This window comes from Pogona vitticeps, chromosome 2, assembly GCF_051106095.1.
Source record: "Pogona vitticeps strain Pit_001003342236 chromosome 2, PviZW2.1, whole genome shotgun sequence".
NCBI lineage: Eukaryota > Metazoa > Chordata > Lepidosauria > Squamata > Agamidae > Pogona > Pogona vitticeps.
Window position 1 is genome coordinate 29,710,813 of NC_135784.1, and position 13,295 is coordinate 29,724,107.

General features: G+C 42.3%; 2 long non-coding RNA genes across 3 annotated transcripts in view; one reads left to right on the plus strand and one right to left on the minus strand.

Annotated features, from left to right (window-relative positions):
* Positions 1 to 7,065, minus strand: part of LOC110090476 (uncharacterized) — a 31,379-nt gene extending 24,314 nt beyond the window's left edge. The window contains exons 1-5 of one of the 2 annotated variants that reach the window (XR_013542722.1): positions 6,216 to 6,886; positions 4,186 to 4,321; positions 3,852 to 3,988; positions 1,961 to 2,254; positions 657 to 731 (exon numbers count right to left, since the gene is read on the minus strand). This is a non-coding gene — a long non-coding RNA (uncharacterized LOC110090476). Of the gene's footprint in view, positions 1 to 656; positions 732 to 1,960; positions 2,255 to 3,851; positions 3,989 to 4,185; positions 4,322 to 6,215 lie in introns of both variants that reach the window. The other variant, XR_012083402.2, reaches the window with a different exon arrangement.
* Positions 2,185 to 7,172, plus strand: LOC140704305 (uncharacterized). The gene is made up of 2 exons (XR_012083404.2): positions 2,185 to 2,301; positions 7,061 to 7,172. It is a non-coding gene; the product is annotated as an uncharacterized LOC140704305 (long non-coding RNA).
* The last annotated feature ends 6,123 nt before the right edge of the window (positions 7,173 to 13,295 follow it).

Sequence of the window (13,295 nt, forward strand, 5' to 3'; positions counted from 1 at the left end):
CCACTTCCTCAGGTTTGGCTGCCGGGGGTAGCAATCCAGCGACTTATGGCTCGCGTGCCCACAGAGAGGGCGATGTGTGCCATGCGTGCCATAGGTTCGCCATCGCTACCCTAACCTATGTCACAGGGTTCTTGTGAGATAACATGAATGGGGCCAAACTATGCCCAGCAGTTGAGCTCCTTAGGAAGAAGGAGGGATACAAATGTAAGGACTGTAGGATCAGCTCAATGGTTATCAGCGTAACAGGATAAATATCATTCTGTTGTCCTCCTCTCCCCCTTGAAAAGCAGCTTGAACAGCAGAAATCTCAAGCCGTACTTGTGTGTTTGTGTTTGTGTGTGTGTGTGTGTGATGCAGAAATCACTAATTTCAGTATCACTAGTTTTTCAAGCTCAAGCTGATGTTACAAGCCATAGGAGTGGCAGCCAGCGAAAAAGTTGGCAACATAAGCCACATCTTATATTTTAAAGGAGAGCGAAATGTGCTTCAAAGATACATGCATCGTCAAAAATGGATGGGAGTGACCTTTTGTTTCGTACTCAGATATTCATATCTAAAGATGCCATACGAACCCTGAGATAAAGATGAAATGATTTGCCCCGAATTACAGAACCCATAATCCTTTCTCAGTTTTCTGCTTTCCCTTTTCTACTTACTCCGTTCTTCTAATCTGATGGTGGAGGATTGCGATTTTGTAGGTGAAACAGTAGAAAGATTAATATCTTTCCGGTCTGTAAGAAATGAAAGCAACAGATTTATTCAAGGCTGAGTTGCAAAACATTCAGAGAACTGGCCTGGCTTTGTAACTTTAGTGCTCAGGGCATCAGTAGACAAGATCTATCCATGAGAAGTGTCCCATTGGTAAGTGTCCCATTCTTTTTATTCTAATAGGGGCTTGCCTCAATAGGGGCTTGCCTCAGAAGTGTCCCATTCTTTTTATTCTAATAGGGGCTTGCCTCAGTTATGTTGGATGAATAAGGATGCAATCAGATGGCTGCAAAAGCATGTGCCTGAAAGTGGTAAAAGATGAGGAAATTTGTTGGAATCAGCTGGTGATTTTAGAGTGAGAGATGCAGTTGGGGCAATCAAGATATGTTGCCTTTACAAAACACCTGCTCTTTAATGGCTGATATGCACGAATCTAGTTGCCTGGATTTTTGTCATAATAGGGTGACTGGGGGAGCTGACTCTCCCAATTGAACCTCTGCACTTCTGGATTAACCACTGGGAGGGCATGTGTACCCTCCTCAAAAGCTAGTTGATCTTGCAGCCTCACAGAAATAATCAGAACCAGCCTCAATATTCCTCTCAGAGAGCTGCCTCAGTCTTCAAAGAAATACCTCAGTCTGTGAAGGAGACTGCCTTTTTAAATAACCAAGCTAAAGCTACACTAGGCAGAGCCAAGAATCTCCTTCCCCAAACAATGATTTGATTAGTTATCCCTAGGTTTTGACTTCTCACTTTTCCTCACCTTGGTTCCTTAATAAATTCCTTGAACTAGAAACTTGAATTGATTGCTTAGTCTGAGTGCTGGCATCCCTCATGTCCTGGTTTGTGAGGTAACCTAACTTCTGTAGTGAGGATTTTAAATAGCTCTCTCCTTCTTCATAGTGCATAAGCTTGTTTATCCAGAACATGAATGTTATTTAAAAGCTTGTGGCAGCTTCTTTCTGAGGAATATAAGGAAAGGGGCCTGAAGCCTTCCCTAGCTCTCATGATGGGGTGTGAAGGGAAATGAGGAGCTGGTGTTCTTGGATTATTTCACGTGTCCTCTCAAGAAGGTCAGAACGTCCCCTTTTCTGACTGAGGCGAATGATAGTCATTAATGGTTGTGCTGGCTAGAAGTGGTTGACATTGGAGTCCAGAAATATCTGGAGGGGCACAGGCTCCCCACCTTGTGCTAGAAGGAAACCATCACAGCCCCACATCCTCTTAACGCAGACCTGGCATTCAGACATACCCAATACAGAGACATGGACTGAGGCCACACAACGTCCAGAGATGTCCACAAGGCTGTAGATCCCACTGGCATGTTTGCTTATGTTCTTGAAGGTGAGAGCTTTCCCTTCCAAAAATATGTGCTCTTCGAAGCCAACGAGGAGAGTTTGACAGACTCCGAGAGAAAAGTGACACACATTGTCCCACGTTGAGGTCGAGTTATTCCAAAGGCACAGATCCGGGATTCTTTCAGTGGTACCGAAGGGCACTTTTATTGATTCTCCTTCTTGTACAGATATAGGAGCGCTAACACAGCCTATCGAGAACCGGAACAAGAGGAGGTTTAATTTCATGCAGTTCCAGGTATGCAATAATGTCAAAACAGCAGAAGGGATGGTAAACTTTTGGCTTTTCAAATTGTTTTTATCACTTCATCTAAAATCCTGTTGAACTTTTCCACGTGCACAGGGGCAACAGCACACTTTTTTATCGCTACAACGACCTTCAATCATGCAGTTGGTTGTGCACCTGCTCTCAGCAACACTGGGTGTGAAAGGGAGCCTGCTGGAGGAGGGGGGAAATGTTAGCCTGATCATTCTTATGCAATTGCAGAGATGAATAGGATGATGGCTTTCAGCTCCAAAACAACAACAACAAACAAACAAACAAAAACTCCAGAAACTGTGGCCAACACTAAGGATTTATGGAAATGGTGGTGGAAAACATCTGGAGAGCAAACAGTTCTTCATTCCTCCAGCAATTTGTACAGGAATCTCAACTTGCTGTTAAAACTATGGTGGATTTTTCTTTTTTGCACGCATGTAATGATGGTAGGAACTCAGAGGGTTTATCCACCCAGAGCATTTGCTATAGTAAAAGTCCCTGATTGTCACTGATCATTTAGGAATGATTCCTGCCATTAATCCAACATAGTGGTTGTCTTGTTGACAAGAGTGACAAAGTTTTCTGAACGTTTCTGTCACTACTGAAGACACTTTTGTTTGTCTGTTGTGGTTTGGGGGTTTCTTTCAGGGGCTGGAATTCAGCACTATGGCACTTCCTGTGCAAGTTATTTCTGTGTTAGAAGAGCCTTTAAACTGGAAGCTTTTAATTAGCAGACCATTTTTAATTTTTAACCCACATTCACTAGGGTCGGGAAAACACCCCCTTCTATTAAGTGAATTAGAATGTGGTATTCCACTGAGAATTCCAGTATATCAGTTCAGCAGTGTGGTTAGTGTTGGGCTTCAGATTAACGGCAGGCTTAGTGCAGGGGAGGCTTTTCTTTTGGGTCCAACCACCTTCACAGGTGCATCTGGTGGGGACATGGGAGAGGGCTCTCTCTGCCGCTGGTCCCAGACTCTGGAACTCCCTCCCACAGGAGGCCAGATTGGCCCCAACTTTGCTGTCCTTTTGCAAGCAGGCAAAGATCTTCGTGTTCACGCAGGCGTTCCCTTAGCTACTGGCTGTCTGAGAAGAATCTTTAAATATGCAAAGACCCAGATTCAGTTTCCAGAATCTATTAAATGATGGGAAATGTCAGAGGCTGGAAATGTTCTTTTTTGGACTACAACTCCCAGCATCTCCCAGCAGTTGTAGTTCAAAAAAGTTTCAGCATAAGGCCTCTGTCCAAGAACACCAAATGTGACTGACAAGTCTGAGCAAACAATATTGGGCTATGTTAGTGGTTCCCATCCTTGGGTGCCCAGATATTCTTGAACTACAATTCCCAGAAATCCTGGTCGCCATAGCTAATGGTGAAGGCTTCAGGGGTTTTTAGTCCAAAAACATCTGGGGACCCCAAGTTGGGAACCACTGGGCTAGGTGAATAACAGTATGAGCTGCTGCAAGGCCAGTTTCTGTGTTCTGAAGAAAGCCCTGTACCTTTTCTGAATGGGTAATTTCATACTCACTTGTTTGGTCATTCATACAGGCATTTGAGACAACAGCTTTTGCAGCCAGCCAGATGAGATAAAAGCCACATACTTCTCTCCAGTTGAACTTGGCTGGACCCATCTGGAGCACTGAGTTCCTCTAAGTCCTGGAAAACCTGGTCCATGAAAAATATAGCACAAAACCGAGCATTAAAGATTATGAGCTATTTGGGTGTCCTATTCGTTGCTGGAGCTTCTTGCTCTTAATCTTTTAACCAGAGATCAAAATGTAAACAGGCAATTGACACCTTCTACTTCCAATCTGGTGACTTCAAAAACTGAGGAGTCACTTCTGTACTTATCTTCTGCTCACTTCTTTTCCTAGAGATGAATGCAGATCTGGATGTCAGGAAGGCTGCTTTAGGTCTTGCAAGAATGATCGAAGTAGATTAAAAGAAACTGCTGCACTGGGTGGCCATAGGTGCTAAAGGCTCATTCATCTGGATAAACTGGGAATTGAGAAATGGAACGTTGAGCCTAGCATACCCCTGCAGAGACCGTGCCTTGCTTCCTGTTGGCAGTGAGGTGACCTCTATGTGCCATTTCACGTATCTATGCTGGGGAATGCTTGGAATATGCACCAGAACTATCTATCTGCTTAGGTATAAGTCAGATAGAGTAAATTAGATTTGGTTGTTGTAGGTTTTTCAAGCTGTTTGGCCATTTTTTAAGGTTTTTCTTCCTAACGTTTCACCAGTCTCTGTGGCCAGCATCTTCAGAGGACAGGAGTCAGAACTCTGTCTGTGCTCTGGTGCAGTTTGCAGGATAATTGAGTATTTATAGCTGTGGGATCAGCTTTTTGTCCATTTCAGGAGATTGGGTGATTATGGTGATCAGCGTGTTTTTGTTATCACAACAATATACCCACAACAAAAAACACCCTGATCACCATAATCACCCAATCTCCTGAAACGGACAAAAAACTGACCCCACAGCTATAATTGCTCAATTATCCTGCAAACTGCACCAGAACACCGATAGAGTTCTGACTCCTGTCCTCTGAAGATGCCAGCCACAAAGGCTGGTGAAACGTTAGGAAGAAAAACCTTAAAAAATGGCTAAACAGCTTGAAAAACCTACAACAACCATCAGATCCTGGCCATGAAAGCCTTCGAGAATACATTAAATTAGATTTCATTATCTTCTAGTGTGTTTCTGCTTGAATGATACAGTACAATCCTGGAATCACATTAGCTCCTAATTTTTTTAAAAAATAATCTGTTCTTGTAATTGTGTGAAACTTTTATTCTTTTAAATTGTCCTTATTCCTCTTTTTCTCCTACATTCTCGCATTCCATTTCCTTCATTTTTTCTTTCTGGCTGTAACCATAGATGGTAACAAATTTCTAGAAAACCCCTTAATCAAAATCTCCCAACACCATCAGCATTACACAAACATAATTTAGTACATGGATGGGGACGGAGGTAGGTCAGGAAGATCATTTTGTTGTTACTGTTGTTAAGTAATTGTAAGTCAGTAAGCTTGTCAATCTGTCTCAAATCCTTCACTCTTTATCAGTTAGGTTCTGACGTTGCTCCTGTCAACTGCATAGAGACAAAAACCAACTCTAAATAGCAAGCTCATTGCTGCATATTAAATAACTAGCTTCACAATAATAACTAGCGTTGCTTTTCCTTCTGTAGTGCTGATTTTAAAAATTCTACAGTTTTCCATCTTCATATAAAAAAAGCACAACTCTCATCTTAGGATTTTAAGAAGATGTTCCATTAAAAAAGAAAACTTGTTATATTCTTTTTGAGTAAAACATGCTGTAAATCTTCAAATTTTATACAGGAGGGATTAAAAAGCTATGATAATTCTAAACAGCAAAACAGCACATTCTACTTGTTAAGACGTTCTGATGACAAGGAAATCAAAGTATGGCTTTTCCTGTGTGAGTAAAGAAAGAAAGTTACATATGCTAAAGACGGAGTCCACCATGCCGGCAAAGTGAGAGTCTGCTTGTTTAAACAGAAGCAAGTTTCTGCTGAAATCTTTCTCACTGGCATCAGCGAAAAAATACTGCCATCTGTTCCTGCGAAAATAATGTGGCTAGACCACAAAGGTAATGATATGGAAATGAATCAGAGAGAAGAAGAAAGACAGAAGAAAAATACAAATAAAAGAGACAAAAATATTGCAGCACCTTTAAAGACTAATTGCTGTATTTTCATGTGAGCTTTCGTGGACAAGTCCACTTCCTCAGAGAATACCATGTTTCCTCTTTCAGACAAGAGAGGAATAATATTGCTCAAATCTCTGTCATTTCTGAATCTGGAAACGAGAGGACGGCCCCATAAATCTTTCTATGAGCCTCCCCCAGGTCCTGTCTGCCTCCTCACCTGTATTGAATTCGATACACAGCTGTGTTGGGTCTCTCTCCAATAAAAGCTGCTCACCCAGCTGAGTTCTTTCTGTAGCGAAAGTACTTCCCAAATGGCGAGGCGAGAGGAATAGATGGGCGCTCGGTTGCGTGCGTGCTTAAAAGCACTCCATGATCACATCACAGGAAAAGCAATAACCGCACTTCATACAGCTGAAGATGTGTGAGAGCCCACAAATGGCACAGAGAAATCCACATCAACCACAGTGATCTCATGCGTTGTTTCCCAATCTGCAGTTCTTTTCACTGCTATTTGTTTCTTCTAAAACATGTGGAGATGATGAGTCTCCCATGCTGCCACATATTTTTTACCATATGGGATGAAAACCTGAAGGTGACAATAGAATGACATCCCTGCTCCCTCCTCACTTCACTTTCTCCCTTCTCTAAATTGTACTGCAGAAATAAAGCACAGTTGGCAGGAAAGCTAAAAACAGATTGTGATTGTTTATATGGAAGAATATTGCTGCCTTGAGTTGGCTAGAGGGGTTCTTGTCATGCTGCGTGGAGGATTCTGGAATTGTCACCCAAAATAGTAACTTGTCCCATCTCTGTGTCTGGTGTTTTGGTGTACGGCAGATTTCAATGTCTTCCCTATATTAGCCAACTAGTTTTGGCTTTCACCAAACTTGCTTTACTGTATGTCAGCAGCATACTTTAGGGCAGGGGAAAGGAGAATCATGCTATGGCTGTTAAACATGGAATTAGGAAATGTTTGGAGACTTACTACAAAATTGACAGTTAGATCTGGAGATGACTTCTGCCAATTCTTGTTGTAATCTATGACTATTGCTTTTTCTCTAGGTTTCTTGGAAGACACTGTTCAGATCTTCCCATCACCATAAATTCTTGCCGGAAAGAGAAGGGAAGCAGCTTCCATTGATCAGTCATAAATATTTGTGAAATAGGGGAAAAAGTCACATTTCAATTACATTTTGTGTTTTGATGTCCTCCATCGCTTTCCGAGGATGTGTAGTTTGTTTTTTACTATCAGATGGGATTGAAACAGATGATTCCTGCCAGATAGAAGAATATATAGCACTGTACAACTGGGCATTTTTTGTGACAATGTTTGTTTCTTGTTACTTTCTTCATATTTTTCCATGGCATAATAAATCCCATCAATTGTGAGAACCCTGGGGGAAAATAATAGTTTTATTATAGAATAATAATTTTTATATATTATAAATTATTTATTATTATTATTTATTATTATTTGCTAGTACTATTATTTTTATATAATATATATAAATAATAGGAACAAGTCCAAGATGGTTATCCCCTTCTTACTTCTTTCATCTTCTGGCAACTGAAACTGTTAGCAAAAGTGAGTGAGGGATTTGTCTAAGCTCACATTTTTTAAGTGAAGTTGGACTTCCAAATAGTTGAAATTTAATTTTTATGCTAAAAATAGACAACACTCTAGGTTATGCTCTTGTGAGTCCTGACCACACTTTAGTCCTGGTAGAAGCAGAACCTCTGTAAACACCTCACTCTTTCTGTGGCAAGCCAAAAGGTTCTCTTAGGATGGACTTGACATGTTAGAGGAACACCAAATCAAATGCCTGTATTAGAAAGTGTGCACAGAAATGTGTGTACTAATGGATGAAGCAAACATAAAAGCATTATCTGAGGGAATACGGCTAGGGAAAGATGTGTATCTTAGGCAAAATGTGTGCAAAACCCAATACATATTGTTTTGCAGAGTTTTTTTTAAAAAACATAAACTGACATGGAAACAGGATGGAACAAACGTAAGGATAGGGAAAAAAATCGGTAACTGGCAATGAGATCATTTGCCCTAGTGAGCAAAAAGTGTAACCAGAAATGATCTAAGGTGCAATTGATTTGAAGATTTCTTTGAATCACAGCAGATAAACAGGGAATAGGATGCTCAAAATGAAGGCACAATACAAAAGAAATAAAAGAAAAATCAGTGAATTGCTGACACAGTAAAATGCAATGATGAAATGAAAAGTGCAAAGCAGAACCCGTAAACTCTGCAATATTAGCCATAGTTAGCGCTTTGCAAAATGCTATATTTGCCCCAACCTTCCACCAGCCCTCTAGTTGAAGCTCACTATGTTCCAGCTGTTTGGCCTACGAGAAAGATATCTATTCCAAGGAACAGGTTCCTGAAGATTCTGGGGAATGCCCCCAAAAATCAAATGGAAAAATGTAAAGTAGTAAAGGGACGTGGTGGAGCTGCGGGTTAAACTGCTGCAGAAGCCTCTGTGCTGCAAGGTCGAAAGACCAGCTATCATAAGATCAAATCCACGAGACGGAGTGAGCTCCCATCGCTTGTCCCAGCTCTTGCCAACCTAGCAGTTCGAAAGCAAGCAAATGCAAGCAGATAAATAGGTACAACCACGGTGGGAAGGTAACGGCGCTCTCTGTCTAGTCGCGTTGGCCACATGACCACGAAAACTGTTTTACAGACAAACGCTAACTATACGGCTTGGAAACGGGGATGAGCTGCTCTTCCGACTCTCAGTCTTCTGATTTTTTTTTTTTTTTTGGCTGCAGACTCTATTTGGATCGATGATTGAACGAAGATATACAAAATGTCTAACTATTTCAGTTTCTTTACAGTCAATGCTAAAGTTATGTAGTTTTTCTGTAGCCATGATTTTTGTCCTGTTAACTGCAGTCCTGCGTTGGCACTTCCTTCTTTCACTTTCCTTAAAAGTGATTTCGAGCTATGGCTGCCTTCTGCCAGCTGCTGATGATCTGAGCTCTCTGTCAATGCAATATGTTAAAAGCAGAGGACAATAGTATGGACTTATTTGTGTGTCTTGGGTTTTTTTGCTTGGTGGATATGGGGGGCGGGGAGGAATTGGATTAAATATAGATTGAAAACAATTGACCTAGAATTCCACCCTAGGAGTAAACTATAGGCCTTTCTAAAAGAAATACGTACTTCAAGAAGATTGTGGTGATGGATCAGAGGATACCAGTGTTTTCAGAAATCCTCTTTCATTTCTCCCACTCACTCCCTTCTGACAAGAAACGGGCATCATACATGATCAGATGGAGAATGACGGGTCCTGGGTTCACAAAAACCACAGCTATAAACTTGACTTCCTGCTAGTCTTTTTAAGAAAACCATCCTATTTTTGCTGAGTCTTGCAGCGTCTTTTGTAATACACGTTATATGAACAACAGGAAACCAAATAAAAGCTACATAGATTTTGCGGTCCCTTTGTCATGACATTAGTTACGGCGTATTATGGCAACAACTATTCTGAAACTGAGAAAATACAGGTTGATGTCTGGATGATGACTCGACCATCAGTGAAAGACTGAAATATTTCACAGAATTGCCAGTCTGCAAAAGTAAAAATAAGAAGCTACCCTGTTTGCCTCTTCGCTGAAATATATGCAGGTTTGTTGGTGGCTGCAATTCTTGCAATTGCAGAGTTTTCCTCTGTAGGATTTGGGCCAGAGCAGCCAAGCTCCTGCCTGAAAACAAAAGTTCTGCAAAACATGTTGCAAATTGAGGGCTGCTACAGAAGGGTGGCTGTAAAAATAGTACTGCCCTAATACATTTAAAATAAAAAATATTAACTTCCTCAGGCCCTGCATGAAGCTGAGGAAGGGGATTTCTTAAACTACGTCATGATATTGCTACACCAAAAAAGTAGGAAGCCACTGACGGGCCAAGAAAGTGTGGATAGGACTGCACTGAGGGTGGGCTGGTTTGCCCGGCATCTTCAGAGGACTGGAGTAGGAACTCTGTCCATGCTCTGTTCCTACTTCAGTCCTCTGAAGATGGTGGCCACAGAGACTGGCGAAATGTCAGGAAGAACAACCTTCAGAAAACAGCCAAAGAACCAAAAAAACCCACAACAACCATCAGATCCCGGCCGTGAAAGCCTTCGAGAATACAATTTCAATAGACTTCTTACTCCCATCACACAGCTCCCATGGGTTTTCAACAACGAAAGGGTTAGACCAATACAGAAGCCTTGGAACAGAAGTAGAAAAAGCTTAATTAAAAATAACCTTATATGGCATAATTTACATGAACAAGGTTTGAGCTGTTGTCATCTGGCCCCAGAGGCCAATCCTTTCAAGGACAAGGTGCGGCTGACCTATTCTCTGTTCAAAGAAACAGGCTAGCTGTTATTATGGCCATGGTTCACAAAATTATCAAGACTAATTTCTGTCAACCACTCACAGTGCAAGAAATAATGAGATGATCGCAGCCCAGACTGCAGAAGAGAAACCAGACACAGACTTTGTGGGTTCTGACCTGGCATGTAAAAAATAAAAAGAGTTGTGAAAGTGTGGAAATGAATATGAAGCAGCAGTTAGCTCTAGGCATGTCACTGCTTTGCTTTGTCTTTTTTAATGAAGCCTCTACCACAGGGGTCAGGGAACTTTTTTAACTTTTACCCCCCCAAAAATTTATATACGTTGACATTACTGTGTCACCACCCACAGCCAACCGCCCGCCTCTGCGGTTGCCCGGGACCTGTGGCTGCTGCCCGAGCAGCCAATCTGGAGCCGCCACGCCAGTGGGAAAGCGCATCCCTGGTGAGGGGAGGCGGGCACCGCAGGGCCGGCAGGTCCACCGGCCATGAGCTCAGGTGAAGTGGGGCAGGAAGGGGGCCTCCTCCCCAGCGCATCAGGTGGGTGGGTGCGGGCAGGAAGGAGAGCCCTGGCCAGGGCTCCGCTGGGCAAAGAGACCAGCTGGCCTGGTACGCCGCCCTCCCCTCCACTTTGAAGGTGCGGAGGGCAGGCGGGTGCCCTGTGCAGTTCCTCGCCAGGGCTTGCTCTCCCCGCGATAGAACGTCCACCTACACACAGCATCATCGGAAATAAAATGCCTGGGGGTAAAGTGCCTGCTGCAACTGTCCTCATTACCCCCAGGATTTTCGTTTTTACCCCATTTGGGGTAATTTACCCCTGTTCCCTGACCACTGCTCTACCACATTCACACAAGACAGACAATTTTTAAATTGTGTCCAGTGTGAGACATAGGTCAAATTCCTGCTGGTGGGGGATGAGGGTATACATTTATTTTAAATCAAATGAAAGCTTCCTAATTAACTTGTTGTCTGGTCAGTGTGGGATGTGGTGGCGCTGTGGGCTAAACCGCAGAAGCCTGTGCTGCAGGGTCAGAAGACCAAGTAGTTGTAAGATCGAATCCACGTGACGGAGTGAGCTCCTGTCGCATGTCCCAGCTCCCGCCAACCTAGCGGTTCGAAAGCATGCAAATGCAAGTAGATCAATAGGGACCACTTCGGTGGGAAGGTAACAGCGTTCCGTGTCTAAGTCGCACTGGCCATGTGACCATGGAAGATTGTCTTTGGACAAAACGCTGGCTCTACGGCTTGGAAACGGGGATGAGCACCGGCCCCTAGAGTCGAACACATCTGGACAAAAATTGTCAAGGGGAACCTTTATCTTTACCTGGTCAATTCTAACTTAAGGCAATCCTTTTCTGGTGTTTCTTGACAAGAGAGTACTCAGAAGAGGTTCAACATTGCCTTCTTCCGGGGGTGCTCTGGGACTGTGCAGCATGCCCAAGGCCACCTAGGCTTTTTCCTTGGAGGCCCAGTGGGAGGTTGAAGTTCCAGCCTCTGGTTCTGCATCCAGATCTTTAACTCACTGAGCTGCCCAGCTAGCTTGAAAGCTTGCCCTGGGGAAGACTTTAACAGCCAAAAATTGCTACCAGATTGATACCAGGAGTCCCAGTACTGACAACAGTGACCCAGTGGTGTTTTGATTATTAAAAATCCCCTCTCTATCTCAAAGCCCCCAAAGCCTTTTCCAGGGAAAAGAGAGCCCTAGGGAGCTTTAGAACCAAAAACAGGGACAGGATGTTTTAATTTAAATCAAATTTTACTGGTGCCGGCTGATGACATCTCAGCTTCCACTGGTATAAATTTATGCAATAGGATTTTGCCCATTTTTGTAGCTGAGACTCCTTTCTGTACCCTGGAACTCTCTTCCACCTCTTTGAGATACATTGCATTGCCTATGTGAAATATATTTCCCCAAAGGAAAGTATAATGGGATCATCGCATTTTCTTCCTGCTCTACTTTCTGATTTTTTTTTGTCAAGTGAGGAATGCTATTATGAGAAAATCCTACATGTAGATCCTACATTGTAAAATTTACTATAGTTGTCTCAAGACTGTAGAATTCTCCAATAACCTCCAGAACACTAGCATCCCCTTTTTGCTTTTTTCATGGTTTATTTATTTCATGTATTTAAAATATGCTTATTCCACCTTTCTTGAAGAAGGTAAATCACTTCTGAGTATCTCTACTGGAAAACTCAGAAGACGGTCACCATAAATCACAATTGGCTTGATGGCACAGGATTATTGACCATCATCATCACCATCAGCCTTAAAAATGACCGAAGGTGGGTTACAACATTAAAACACAAAATTTAAAAGCTAACCAGTAATGAGAACAATATTAAAAAAGATTAGACAAATATTATATTAAAATTGTAAATAAAATCAATATTAAAAATATGTTTAAAAACAAGTCATTGAAAAACCGCTCTCAGACAGCTCCTCACTAAGGGAAAGCCTGCCTGAAAAGACAGGCTTTCGTCTGCTTGCCAAAGAACAGGAAAAATTTACAATCTCATATGTGCAAAAATGACAGTAGTTTGTTATAGAATCTGAGGGCTGACAAAGAATTTGATGCCGTCTGTGTAAAGAATTGGGACATAAGATCTTCCATGCCTAAGGTGAAAAGATTCAAAATAAAGTTTCTGTTCCTGGGTAGCATTTGGGTTTCTTGTCACATTGCCTCTGTTAACATTTCTCAAGCTGTCTGAGGCAAGAGGCGTGTGTCACCCTCACTGGTTTAGGTCACAAATCACATGCGGATCAGCCGATGTGGAGTTTCGCAACAGTGGCCACTGGAGTTGTGCGATTTACTTGGTCTCACTTTGCCCTTCCTCCAGAATTGACACCTGTCTCCTACTGACTAAAACCTGTTACTATATGTCACAACTGCCAAACCACTGCAATCTAGTGCTCCTTCTACTGCACTCCCTTTATTTTATAAG